The 14,249-nt window shown below is 37.6% G+C and overlaps 1 non-coding gene across 1 annotated transcript; it reads right to left on the reverse strand.

The window, feature by feature from the left end:
• Window positions 1-1,877: 1,877 nt before the first annotated feature.
• LOC140872940 (small nucleolar RNA R71) lies at window positions 1,878-1,982 on the reverse strand. Its single transcript, XR_012147942.1, has one exon. It is a non-coding gene; the product is annotated as a small nucleolar RNA R71 (small nucleolar RNA).
• Between the last annotated feature and the right edge of the window lie 12,267 nt (window positions 1,983-14,249).

Below are 14,249 nucleotides of genomic sequence, written 5' to 3' on the forward strand. Positions count from 1 at the left end.
TGTCAAAATTTCAGCTCGATCCGACGTCTAGAACTTAATTTATGATTTTTACAAACATGCTGCGCAGATGGTGAAATGGAAGAACAAGTAGCGCCCCAGCTCTAGTTTTCCAGCGCTCCAGCGCCCGTATATTCATGTCCCGAGTGCCCCAGCGCCATATTTTGAGCGCTCCAGCACTAGACGTCCATCATTGAAAAATAAAATACGAAACTTGAGCGCCCCAGTGCCGAATTATTAGCGCTCCAGCGCTGCGCAGTCTCCAAAAATATGGAAAGTCTTTAATCGAGTTTTAAAAGGAATTTTATGACTTATTCTGGAGGATACGAGGGTTTAGAGAGTTTTCAGAGCATAGAAACGGCTATTGAGAGTTTTGAAGTGCACAAGAGCTCGAGAAGTTGATACGAAGACAGAAGACAGCGGCAACCGGCGACGGAAAAGCTTAATTTTACTTCGTTCTAGTTTTCCTTTAAACTCTATTTTTCTAGTTTGATGGATTATTTGAAGAACAAGTTTTGTTTGGTCTTTGAATTTGTTATGAACTAATTTCTTAGTCTAGAGGTAGACGGATCTTGACTGAAAATCAATGATTGACATATTTTGATTTATATAATTAAATTTCTTCGCACAGTTTATTTGTGTTTTTCTGATTTTAATGCTTTCAATTTACTGGCCATTGATTGAATGATATTTTGTTTGGAATCTATCACTCGAGAGAGGAGATTTTGAATACGACATAGGAAAATACATCTATGGTGTTTATACTGTTTGAGAGGCATATAACTCCATAGAAGTCATTAGAAGAATTCTTGTGCTTTTTTATCGGATTTAATAATTGAACTTTGATAGAGATATTGAGTTTGTTATTGAATACGAATTTCTTCTTGACACTCGAGAGAGGTAGTAGAAAATAATAGAGATTCTTGTCTAATAAACTAGAAGAATTGATAATTGAACAATCATTAGAAATAAATTGTGGTGAACAGTCAAGTGAAGTCGAACTCTAGCATTCTTCGCTTATTGAATTTTCTCTCGTGAACTCGTGGTTATTTAGTTTTGTTTCTTTGCAAATTTTATTTTTATAAAATCAAACCATTTTCGTAGATCTACATAGGATAAGGATTTTATTAGTTGCAAATATTTGATATAATATCATTTATTCATTCTCCGTGGGATCGACTTGGACTTAATTCCTATATTATAACTTGACATCGTGCGCTTGCGAGCAAAAAACACGCAACAAGTTTTTGGCGCCATTGCCGGGGAATGAATTTTATTTGATTTATATTAAATTGTGCTAATTGGTCTTAATTTTGATTTAGAGCATTTTATTTTATTTTGTTGGTTCTAATTTTAAATCTTTCCTGTCTATGCAGTTTATGCGAAAAAGCCAAAGTTACGACTCACTGCTCTTTGATCCGGAAATCGAAAAAACTGCTAAAGCTTTGCGAAAAGTTAGAAGAGAAGAGTTGCAACAAATGGCTGAAGAAAGGGAAAGAGCTGTCAATAATGCTCCGGTGCCGATCAGAGATCACTTTCGACCGGTGATCAATACTCATTATTCTGGGATAGCTCGGCAGAACATCATGGCGAATACTTTTGAGTTGAAGCCAGCTCTTATTAATATGGTGTAGCAAAATCAGTTCAGGGTGCAGCTACTGAAGATCCAAATTTTCACCTGCGTACTTTTCTGGAGATTGCTGACACAGTGAAGATTCATGGTGTTACTGAGGACACCATCAAACTACGATTGTTCCCGTTCTCTCTTAGGGACAATGCTCGTAGTTGGTTGCAATCACTACCTCTTGGGAGTATCACTACATGGGATGATATGACTTCCAAATTTCTGGCTAAGTATTTCCCGCCATCTAAGTCGGCTCAGTTGAAAATAGGGATTACTACATTCAAACAGCAAGATTTGAGCAGTTGTATGAAGCCTGGGAGCGGTACAAGGAGTTGCTTAGAAAGTGTCCAAACCATAATTTTTCGGACTGGGAACAGATCGAATTATTCTACAATGGTTTGAATGGGCCAACTCGTATTTCTGTGGATGCTGCAGCTGGAGGTTCAATATTTTCTAAATTTCCTGAACAGGCTTATGAGATGCTTGAGCAAATGACTGTTAACAGTTATCAGTTGCCGAGTGAGAGATCTGCAATAAGGAAGCCTGCTGGAATTCACGAGGTTGACGCATTCACTGCTTTGACTGCTCAAATGGCTACTATTTCTACACAGTTGGCTGCACTGACCAAAGGAAATCAAAGTTCTAATGAGACAGCATCGCTGGCGACTGCCATAAATTCTGCTGATGGATTTGAGAGTGTGGAGCAAGCTCATTATGTGAACAACAGGAATTACAACAATTATCGAGGTAATCCTGTACCCAATCAGTATCATCCTAGTTTGCGTAATCATGAGAATTTTTCCTATGCAAACAATAAGAATGTGTTGAATCCTCCACCGGAGTTCAATACTCAGAATGGTGAAGGTAAGGCATCGTTGGAAGATTTGGTGAGTAATTTTATTGCAGAATCATCCACAAGATTTAAGAGGAATGAAAATAGGCTTTATAGTATGGAGACACACTTGACCAATGTGAGCGCTTCTATGAAAAATCTTGAAACACAAATTGGTCAACTGGCGAATGCATTGAATAACCAGCAGAGAGGTGTGTTTCCTAGCAATACTGAGGTTAATCCAAGGGAGCAGTGCAAGGATATCACCCTTAGAGTGGTAAAGAACTTGGGGTTGATGACCCAAAGGAAGTAGATGATGAAGAGGCTGAAGATATTGTGGTGGAGTCTGAAAAATCTGTTAGCAAAAATTCCATCAATTCTGCAGTTGTGCCTAAGAAACCGCCTGTACCAAAAGCTGTTTTGCCATATCCTCAGCGGTTCAAGAAGAAAGCGTTGGATGAGAAGTTTTCTAAGTTTTTTGACATCTTCAAGAAAATTCATATTAATATTCCATTCGTTGATGTTTTGGAGCAGATGCCGCATTATGCAAAATTCTTGAAGGAGGTGATGTCTAAGAAGCAGAAGGTGGAGGAGTTCGAGACTGTCAACCTGACTGAAGAGTGCAGTGCTATCCTGCAAAAAGAAGCTACCACAAAAATTAAAAGATCTAGGGAGTTTTACGATTCCTTGCATTATTGGTTCTTCTAATTTTAATAAAGCACTTTGTGATTTAGGAGCTAGCATTAACTTAATGCCTTTGTCTGTTTTCAGGAGTTTGGAACTTGGAGAGGTGAAACCCACGACAATCGCATTGCAGCTAGCTGACAGATCTATCATATATCCGTTTGGAATCATTGAGGATGTACTGGTAAAAGTAGATAAATTTATTTTTCCTGCGGATTTTGTTGTGCTAGATATGGAGGAGGATGCAAATATGCCATTGATTTTGGGGAGACCGTTCTTGGCTACTGCTGAAGCCAAGATTGATGTGAAGAAAGGTGAGTTGACGATGGGAGTTGATGGTGAGAAGGTGATCTTTAATGTTTATAAAGGAGGTTAAAAATTCATCCATGGAAAAAGTGTTCATGATTAAGCAATCAAAGAAGATGGAATGTTGCTGCAAAGTTGTTAGTGCTGTAGAATTGCCAAGAGAGAATGATCCGAAGGTAGCAAAGAAGAAGAAGAGAAAGAAAGCAAAGATCAAGAAGATTGTTGAATATGTTTGGAGGGTGAAAGAAAAGGAAAAGACCTCCAACAAAGTGGAACCGGGCTAGAATCAGAATATAGTCGGGCTATAGACTATAAACTAAGCGCTTCTTGGGAGGCAACCCAAGAAATTTTTTTTTATTTGCTTTATTATTTCTTTTATTTTAGTTGTTTTTGTTTTTATTTTTATTATGAGGAAACTAGACGTTAATAATGATTTTGAATTGTGTAGGTTAAAAAGTATGGAGCTGAAAGAGTTTAGGAGCCACCCCTGATGAAGAGTTTTGAGTGATTAAGATGGTGCTGAGTACTGACGCTTGGTGCCTAAGGTATATGTCCCTTGTTTTTAATGAATACTGTACATTGAGGACAATGCACAATTTAAGTTTGGGGGGGTGTTTAAAAATTGTGAAAATTTGAAATTTTTTATGAGTTAGTTGGAGTTGAAGGCATGATGTTGTAATTGTGTTGGCCTATAATGAAAATAAATTTTGTGTGCTGAAAAAGTTTATGTTAGCTATATTTAATCTTGAGTTCTCACATTTATGCACGAATGCCATGATTTTCGATACTCCTAGCAATTAAAAAAAATTATGTGGATTTGTGATATGGATTACAGGATTTGATTCTTAACTCTTGTGATTTTTATTTGAAACTGAGGTAGATTTTTAAGATCACAGAAGTGATTTAGGTGTTTTTTTTCGAATCTATTGAGTTTTTTTTAGCCATTCTATATTCATGAAAAATCCACAACAAATTGAGTAGCTAAAAAGTTCAAAGAAAAAGTAATGGCGGAGAAAGTAAGGTGAGGGGAGGCCTTGAAAAGAAAAAAAAAAGGATTGAAATTCTAGTCCAAATACAAGGCATAAAGATGGAGATGTATGGAGTAGAAGAAAGCCAAGACTAATGTCTGGCAATGCAAATAAAAAAAATTTAGCTACTCATAATCCTGCACAAATTGAAAATATTTAATTCCCTTTACTTTGCATCATGAGTCCTTGTTTACATTGATATATATATGGATGCTTATCTCCTGCTGATTATACTTGAGTCTAATGTTAACCGAAAAAGTCCTGTTGATCTGTGTGAGTAAAAGTTGAACTTGGTTGAGAGTATTTTGAAACTTGAGGCGGAGTTAATGATTTTATGAAGCTTACGGATTGCATGATTTTACCGAAATTTAGGTGGGTAGATGAGATTGGAAAATCACACACACACACGAGAACTCTTGAGAAAATTAGCCGACATGTGTATTGAATCTTGGAATGAATAAATTCGGAGGTCGACTATATTGCTCATTACTGTTTTGCTCGGGACTAGCAAAAGTCTAAGTTTGGGGGATTTGATATGCACTTAATTTATATATGATTTGACTTGGATTTTGTGATGTATCGAGTGAATATTATGCGTATTTGTTGTTGTTTTTGTGAGTTGCAAGGATTTGAAGAAAAATATCAAGAAGAAGCGGAAAGCCGAATTACGGGACAACAAACTTCAGAAAATTACTGGGAATGTTACAGACACCTAAATCCGATCTTCACAGTTCAAATTGAAGTTTAGGATGTTTTAAAGTTGCTGTCAAAATTTCAGCTCAATCCGACGGCTAGAACTTAAGTTATGATTTTTACAAACATGATGCGCAGATGGTGAAATGGAAGAATAAGTAGCGCCCCAGCTCTAGTTTTCCAGCGCTCCAGCGCCCGTATATTCATGTCCCAAGCGCCCCAGTGCTGTCTTTTGAGCGCTCCAGTGCTAGACGTCCATCATTGAAAAATAAAATACGAAACTTGAGCGCCCCAGCGCCGAATTATTAGCGCTCCAACGCTGCGCAGTCTCAAAAAATATGGAAAGTCTTTAATCGAGTTTTAAAAGGGATTTTATGACTTATTCTGGAGGATACGAGGGTTTAGAGAGTTTTCAGAGCATAGAAACGGCTATTGAGAGTTTTGAAGTGCACAAGAGCTCGAGAAGTTGATACGAAGACAGAAGACAGCGGCAACCGGCGACGGAAAAGCTTAATTTTACTTCGTTCTAGTTTTCCTTTAAACTCTATTTTTCTAGTTTGATGGATTATTTGAAGAACAAGTTTTGTTTGGTCTTTGAATTTGTTATGAACTAATTTCTTAGTCTAGAGGTAGACGGATCTTGACTAAAAACCATGACTGACATATTTTGATTTATATATTTAAATTTCTTCGCACAGTTTATTTGTGTTTTCCTGATTTTAATGCTTTCAATTTACTGGCCATAGATTGAATGATATTTTGTTTTGAATCTATCACTCGAGAGAGGAGATTTTGAATACGACATAGAAAAATACATCTATGGTGTTTATACTATTCGAGAGGCATATAACTCCATAGAAGTCATTAGAAGAATTCTTGTGCTTTTTACCAGATTTAATAATTGAACTTTGATAGAGATATTGAGTTTGTTATTGAATACGAATTTCTGCTTGACACTCGAGAGAGGTAGTAGAAAATAATAGAGATTCTTGGCTAATAAACTAGAAGAATTGATAATTGAACAATAATTAGAAATAAATTGTGGTGAACAGTCAAGTGAAGTCGAACCTCTAGCATTCTTCGCTTATTGAATTTTTCTCTCGTGAACTCGTGGTTATTTAGTTTTGTTTCTTGCAAATTTTAGTTTTATAAAAATCAAACCATTTTCGTAGCTCTACATAGGATTAGGATTTTATTAGTTGCAAATATTTGATATAATATCATTTATTCATTCTCCGTGGGATCGACTTGGACTTAATTCCTATATTATAACTTGACATCGTGCGCTTGCGAGCAAAAAACATGCAACATCAGCTTCCTACTCTGTTTTTCAACAGCAATATTTGATCAGTCCAACTCATTTCAATCCATGTTGTACAAGATTAAAACATGTATAAATACAACAAACAAGATCTACACATATTTATACCAAGTTGATACATCAAACCAACAACTTGACATCCAACAAACACATAAAACTATACAAGTGTTCATCAACTTCTCAAGAACATCAACTTAAGTGTTTTCTAACATGCTAGCTAGGATTTATAAACATCGTTTCAATTATAAACAACCCGAATCCACCTCTAATCTTCTCTCATGAGCGCTTCGACTTTGGCCAGATCCAGCCCCATCTGTTGTCATGCACACATACAAAACAAGACAACAGCCGGAAACTTCCGGTGAGAATACAATTCTCAGTATAATAAACATATACATGCGTTAAATAAATTCATATTGACTCTAAACATTTCAACTCAAGAATAGAGTAAACGCATATATAAAGAATTGATTTCTATCACACTCTTTGCCATCAAGATTCGTATACGATCTTGACATGTATATCCATCTATCGTCGTCTCATCAGACTCGAAAATATGGTCCATCTGACCTTGGCATAAGAATCAATTCATATCTTATATCGTATCATATCAAATAAAGATCCACTACCTAAAATAGATCAAAAACATCAATAAGATAAACACAACAATAAAAAAGTATGTGGTTTTTGCGGAATAACTCAAGAAGCGTCATTCTTGAGTCTTAAATTCCCGACTCTCGATGTTGTCTTATACCTTCTTGTTTTGTCTCAGTTCTGAAAGCTTCAAATCTGAAACACACAATAAGAACACATATATCAAACTCTAATCCACTTCCCAGCTCAATCATCATGCAATCTTCACAAGCAAACAACTTCAAACCTAGCTCAAGTCTTAACCGATTTGAAGACTGAATTCTCGAGCTTGATCAACTTCAATACCCTCTGAAAAATATAGCATATCAAGCTACTAATATCAGCAAAGAACTCATATAAACACAGCTCAATCAATTAATATTCAAACTCGATCAAATTCATGAATCGGCGGCGTAACGATTGAAAATTGATAACCGAAACGATACCGACTTCGAACCAACAATCATACACCACATATATCAGCATATTAACAACATAAACCAGCATATCAGAGGCTCTATAGGTCGACACACATGCTAGAAATCATATCAAATACAACCGATATCCGTTCTTTGATTCGACTTTGATACGGTAATATATACAAACTCAAGAACACAAATTCAAGAGCATAATCTGATTTCTTCACATACAAAATCTCGAAATATGTTGAATCATTAGAATACTTACACCAAATCAAAGCTCGTCTCAAGAGGATCGCAGCGCTATGTTCGGAATTGAAATCGGATAACCGGATAAAAAGATGTGAAGATTTGAAAATCCAAATCCAAGAAGAAAATGAGGTCTCGGTGTTTTGCTCTGAATTTCTGAAGTAGATATGCAAAGTACACGTGAATATGCTGAATATTCAATTCAAATTTAGATATATTCAAGCCAAATTGCAATTTAGTCCCTCAAATCTTCAATATTTGCAATTCGGTCCTCAACCCTTATTTTCATTCAATTTCAATCCTAAATAATTTAAGAATATTAGAATTTAAATCTAAACTCTAAAAATTCTCAAATTAAATAATCTTGGATTAAAATTAAATAATCTCGGATTAAATCAAATAATCATGGGCCTTACAATATGAGATTAATCAGGCTTATACTTTCGAAGCATAGAGACATGGAATACATCGTGGATACCAGACAAAGATGGAGGAAGAGAGAGTCGATAAGCAAAACTGTCTATCTTCTCAAGAATCTTGTACGGACCAATAAATCATGGAGATAACTTTCCTCGCTTTTCAAATCTAAGTGTGCCTCGGAAAGTTGAGATCTTCAAGAATACCCAGTCTCCTTTCTCAAAACATAACGGTCTTCGTCTGATATTGGCATACTTTGTTTGTCGATCTTGTGCCATCTTCATTCGTTTCTGAATCAGTTTTACCTTCTCAGGCATCTCTCTGATCATATCAGGTCCAATGTCAGGCGTTTCAGACATATCATCCCAGTATAGAGGTGATCTACACTTCTTTCCATACAATGCTTTAAATGGAGTCATGTCAATACTCATTTGATAGCTATTGTTGTATGAGAACTCCACCAGTGGTAATGACTCTTGCCAAGTAGTGTTAAAATCTAACACCACAGCTCTAAGCATATCATCAAGTGTTTGAATAGTTCGTTCAGATTTTTCGCCAGTTTGAGGATGATAAGTAGTACTCAAATGTAACTTCGTACCTAGAGCTTGTTGTAGGCTGTGCCAAAAGTGTGATGTGAATCGAGGATCTCTATCAGATACAATAGACTTTGGCACTCCGTGCAATCTTACCACTTCATTGACATATAAATCTGCCATTTGTTTGTGTCTAAACGTCATTTTGTATGGAATGAAGCACGCTGATTTCGTCAATCGATCAATAATAACCCAGATAGCATCGCATCCTCGGGATGATCATGGTAACTTCGTTACAAAATCCATGGAAATATGATCTCATTTCCATTCAGGAATGGATAAACTATGTAGTAAACCACATGGTTTCTTTCTTTCAGCCTTCACCTGTTGGCAATTCAAGAATTTAACTACAAATTCAGCTACATCAGACTTCATTTGTTTCCACCAATACTGATTCTTCAAGTCGTTGTACATTTTTCTACCTCCAGGATAAATACTGTATCGACTGCAGTGAGCTTCTTTCAAAATATCCTGCCTCAACTCAGAAATATTCGGCACAACAATACGGTTATTCACATAAAGAACCTCATCAAAACTGACCTTATATTCGGATTGGTGTCCTTCTTTGACCATCTCAATCGAATTCTGAATACTTTGATCATTTTTCTGCGCTTCTCTGATTCTAATCAACAAATCTGGCTCAGCTCGAATAGCACATACTCGAATAGATTTAAAATCTGTTTCAAATATTAATCCAGAAATACAACAGTCATCTACTAAATGAGAGATACCAATAGTAGATAAAGAAAGAGAACATATGTTTCGACTAAGTGCATCAGCAGCTGCATTGGATTTCCCGGGATAATATTTAATTTCGCAATCGAAGTCTTTAAATAAATCGAGCCATTTTCGTTGCCTCATGTTCAATTCAGACTGTGTAAACAGATATTTCAGACTTTTATGGTCAGAAAAGATTTCAAACTTTTCACCGTACAGATAGTGTCGTCAAATATTCAATACAAATACAATAGCTGCCAATTCAAGATCATGAATTGGATATCTGATTTCATGCGGCTTTAATTGTCTTGAGGCATACGCAACAACATGAACTCGCTGCATAAGAACACATCCTAGTCCCCTGTGAGAAGCATCACAATATACAACAAAATCACCAGTACCTGAAAGAATTGTCAAGACTGGTGCACTCGTCAATCTTTTATTTAGTTCAAGGAAACTGGCTTCACAAGCTTCAGACCAGATATACGGTGTATTTTTCTGTGTAAACTATGTAATAGTCTTCGCAATAGAAGAGAAATCTCTGATAAATTGACGGTAATACCCGACTAATCCCATGAAACTTCATATTTCTAGTACAGATGTCAGTCTCGGCCAACTAATCACTGCCTCAACTTTACTCGGACCAACTGAAATACCATCACCTGAAATGATATGTCCGAGAAACACAACTTTCTGCAACCTAAACTCACATTTTGACAGTTTGGCATATAATTTCTCTTCTCGCAACGTTTTCAAAACAATTCTCAAGTGGTCAGCATGATCACACAGATTCTTGGAATAAATCAAACTATCATCAATAAAGATAATGACAAATTCATCTAAGTATCTCTGAAATACTCGATTCATCAATCCCATAAACATGGCTGGTGCATTCGTTAAGCCAAAAGGCATGACAATAAACTCATAATGTCCATACCTGGTTCTAAAAGCGGTCTTAGAGATATCTTTATCTCGTACCCTCAATTGATGATAACCAGATCATAGATCAATCTTTGAATATATTGAAGAACCCTGCAACTGATCAAACAAATCATCTATACAAGGCAAAGGATATCGATTCTTTACCGTTGCCTTATTCAGTTGCCGATAGTCGATGCAAAGCCTCATTGAACCATCTTTTTTTCGTACAAACAGAATCGGAGCGCCCCAGGGTGAAATGCTCGGTCTGATGTACCCTTTGGCAAGAAAATCTTCTAACCGCTCTTTCAGTTCTTTCAATTCAATAGGAGCCATACGATAAGGAGCTTTAGAAATTGGTTGAGTACCTGGCATTAGCTCAATACTGAAGTCTACCTCTCGAGTCGGATGCAATCCTGGAATCTCATTAGGAAAGACATCAGCAAACTCACTAACCACTGACAAGTCAGCCAATTTTGTGGATAAATCGCATGGATCGGAGCACAACTCCCTCGCCGGCGCCGCCTCTGTAAATCGCCGATTTCGGCTGCCACGGTTGTCCATTCCGGTCGTGGTTTAGTCCATTAAAATTGTCTCTTTGAGATCTTCAAGACTGCAAAATTTCAAAATTTTTGGAGTAGTTTTGGCCATCGTCGCCGCGCCGCCGCCGTCTTCCCCAATTTCCGGTGACCTCCGACAAGTTAACCATTTTTGACCGGTTCGACGTGATGGATCCAAATATTCAAATTTCGAGTCGAGATTTGAAATCGTTAAGCGGTGAGAGCGCAATAAAGTTCGGTAATTTTTGGTCAAAGTTTGACCAGAGTTGACTTTTGACCATTGTGTGATTTTTCGCAGATCGAAAGCTAGTTGAGGATATTAGAGGCAAAAATCAGCAATTTAGGGATTTGAGTTTTCAAAATTGGATTTGACCTGAGTCCCGATATGCGCAACCGCAATCGTATAAGTTTTTTGTGCGTTTTAAACGCAAAGACATAATATACCCTTCCTTTCTCACACCATTTAGATCATTATATTCACTGTTTTGATGATTAAATTGTGTTGTTGCATTTGTATGTGGATATGGTAACTCAAGTTTTAATTCATGCATCATTCACGTTTTTATGCATTGTGACTTGGTTGTGAATGATTTTTCTGTCATGGCTGGGTCTTAGTTGTTGTTCACTGGTTGATGGCTGGGTTAGGCCCCTTTGGGTCTTGGTTTAAGATGTCTTGCACTAGTGTCGGCTAGGTGAACACTTGGATGGTTTTAAGGGTGGTTTATCTAGCGGGCAGCTTAGGGAGAGCTCGGCCAAGTGGGTTGTCCGGGTCGAGTCAAGTGTATTAGGGTCATATGTTATGGTTTGGGTCTGGATTATTTATTTTGGGTCGGGTAATTTATTTAAGAGTCTAAGTGTTTAGTTTATTCATTGGGCTTAATTTAGTTATTGGATCTAAAATGTTTATTGAGTTTAACTTATTTATTGGGCTTGAGTTGTTTATTTGGGATAAAGTGTTATTTGGGCTTGAATGAATCGATTTATTTATTTAGCCAAGCTTATGAGGCTTAAGATAGTTATTGGAGGCTTAATTTAATAATTGAGCTAAATTTGTTAATGGGCCTAAATTTTTTAATTTATTTGGTTGGACTAAGTACTATTAGGACAATCTTAGTATAATTGAATCAATTTAAGTGTGATTGAGCTAGTCTAAGTAATATTGGGCCATTTTAAGTGTTAATGAGTCATCTAAGTGTTATCGGACGAAGATGAGTTTAAGGGCTTTAGTTAAGGGGCAGCAACTCGAACTAGCCAGTAACAAACAAAACAGTCCGTAAACATATATTTAATAGATGTATATGTATATTTTGATATAAATATGATTTTTATGGAAAATGAATTAAATATATATTTACGGGCATAATTTTAAGGAAGATGATATATTTAAGTTCATGATTCATGCATGTATTTTATGTTAATATTAAGGGCATTTAAAGGAAATATTTTTGGGAAGTTGATGTGAATTGTGACAATTATGTTCAGGAGCCTACGGATCCCCGTGTTAAGGTTGGGTGAAGTGGCATAAGAGGCGTAGGGAATCCCCGTGTTAAGGTTGGGTGTGTAATAGCCCGTAACCAAAATCAGTGATTAAAGAATTAATCATAATTACTTGGGAAGAGATCGGAAGCTCCAAAGGTGAGTTCGAAAGCTCCGAACAGGGTCGGAAGCTCCGAAGGAGCGATCGGAAGCTCCGATCAAATTACATCAGGCATGACGTGTGGCAGGATCGGAAGCTCCGATCAGGATCGGAAGTTCCGATCACCTCTATCCAAAGTCAACCAGTGAGATTTTGACACATGGCAGATGAGTGAGATCGGAAGCTCCGATGTCGGGATCGAACGTTTCGATCGTGATCGAACGTTCCGATCAAGGAACGGAGGTTCCGATCATCGTCTATAAATAGGGGGTGCCGAGCTCACTTTTGAGTGCACCAATTCCTCTCTTCTCTCTCAATTCCTTAGCCTTCTAACTCAGATCTAGGGAATTCTAGGCGTCCCGTGGGGAATCCGGAAGTGTCATAGCGATCCAGGCGTCGTAGCGGAGCTGTGGCCTATTTTTGAGGCACTCGACATCAAAGGGCTAACGACGGACGAAGGTATAGCTTTTGCTTCCTATAAATATTTAGAAGTATGCAATAGCTTAGTTAAGGCTTTTAGAGCACTATAATAATAGTAGTATCTTTTGGCAGTGTAGAGCAGACTATAGGCGTGGACCTAGAGTTGGTAGAGCTTGCACTGATTTGAGGTACGAAAGTACTGTTCGAGATATCCTGACTGAGTATGCATGTATTATGTGACTGCATGGTTTATATGTCATTGATTTATGCTGCATTCATTTGCATATTGAGCTATCTCCTTCAAGATGTCTATTAGTAGGATTGTACCCTATCCTGTTAGTGGATGGACTTCCATGGCTTTGGGTCCGGTAAATCCACTGGTATTATGGTATGGGATCCACCTCCTGAAGCGACGACATAGCGTGCTACATACCAGGGCCCGGTCTGTCTCTGTTATCTGATCCTTGACCTCGAGTTTATAGGGAGTTCACTTTGCATGCATGTATACTCATACTCTCGTGCTGAGCGTTTTATGCTCACGTCTCGTACTCTGTGTTTCTGGACACCCTATTCCATGAGGTAGGTTTGCGATTGGACGAGGCGGGTGGACCCAAGAGGGGCTAGGCAGTGGTTGGCCAGCTGGAGATTCGCCTAGATTTTATTCTATTTTTATTTGGATTGATACAACTGTTCGATCTGTTTGTATAATAATTGGGTATTTACAGATTCCTTGCCTTGGGATTGTATATTGTTTATGGTTTCCGCAGTTTTATTCTGATATCTGTTTAATTAAGATAATTGTATGCCTAAGTTCTATTTAGTAGGTGATCCAGATAAGGGTCACTACATTTATGGTATCAGAGCATGCAAAGTATTCTTGGGATTTGGATTCTACATAAGATAACCGTTAGGTTAATTTTGTAGATGGCACATCGTGACGACCAGAGTTCTCATGGCAGTATTGGTGGGCGTTGGGGTGATGCCGACCGGGAGCCTCTTTGGGAACGCCGCCATCGTCATCGAGATGAGGACCGTTTCAGTGTACGTCGATTCTTGCAGATGGGGCCTAAGCCCTTGGTTGGAGGTGAGTCTCCGGAGGATGCGGAGAACTGGTTAGACCACATGGAGATGACTTTTCAGACTTTCCAATGCACCGAGGAGCAGAAGATGGAGACCCTTGGTTATCTTCTGGATGGACGTGC

This window comes from Henckelia pumila, unplaced genomic scaffold, assembly GCF_033568475.1.
Source record: "Henckelia pumila isolate YLH828 unplaced genomic scaffold, ASM3356847v2 CTG_512:::fragment_1, whole genome shotgun sequence".
In the NCBI taxonomy this organism is placed as follows: domain Eukaryota; kingdom Viridiplantae; phylum Streptophyta; class Magnoliopsida; order Lamiales; family Gesneriaceae; genus Henckelia; species Henckelia pumila.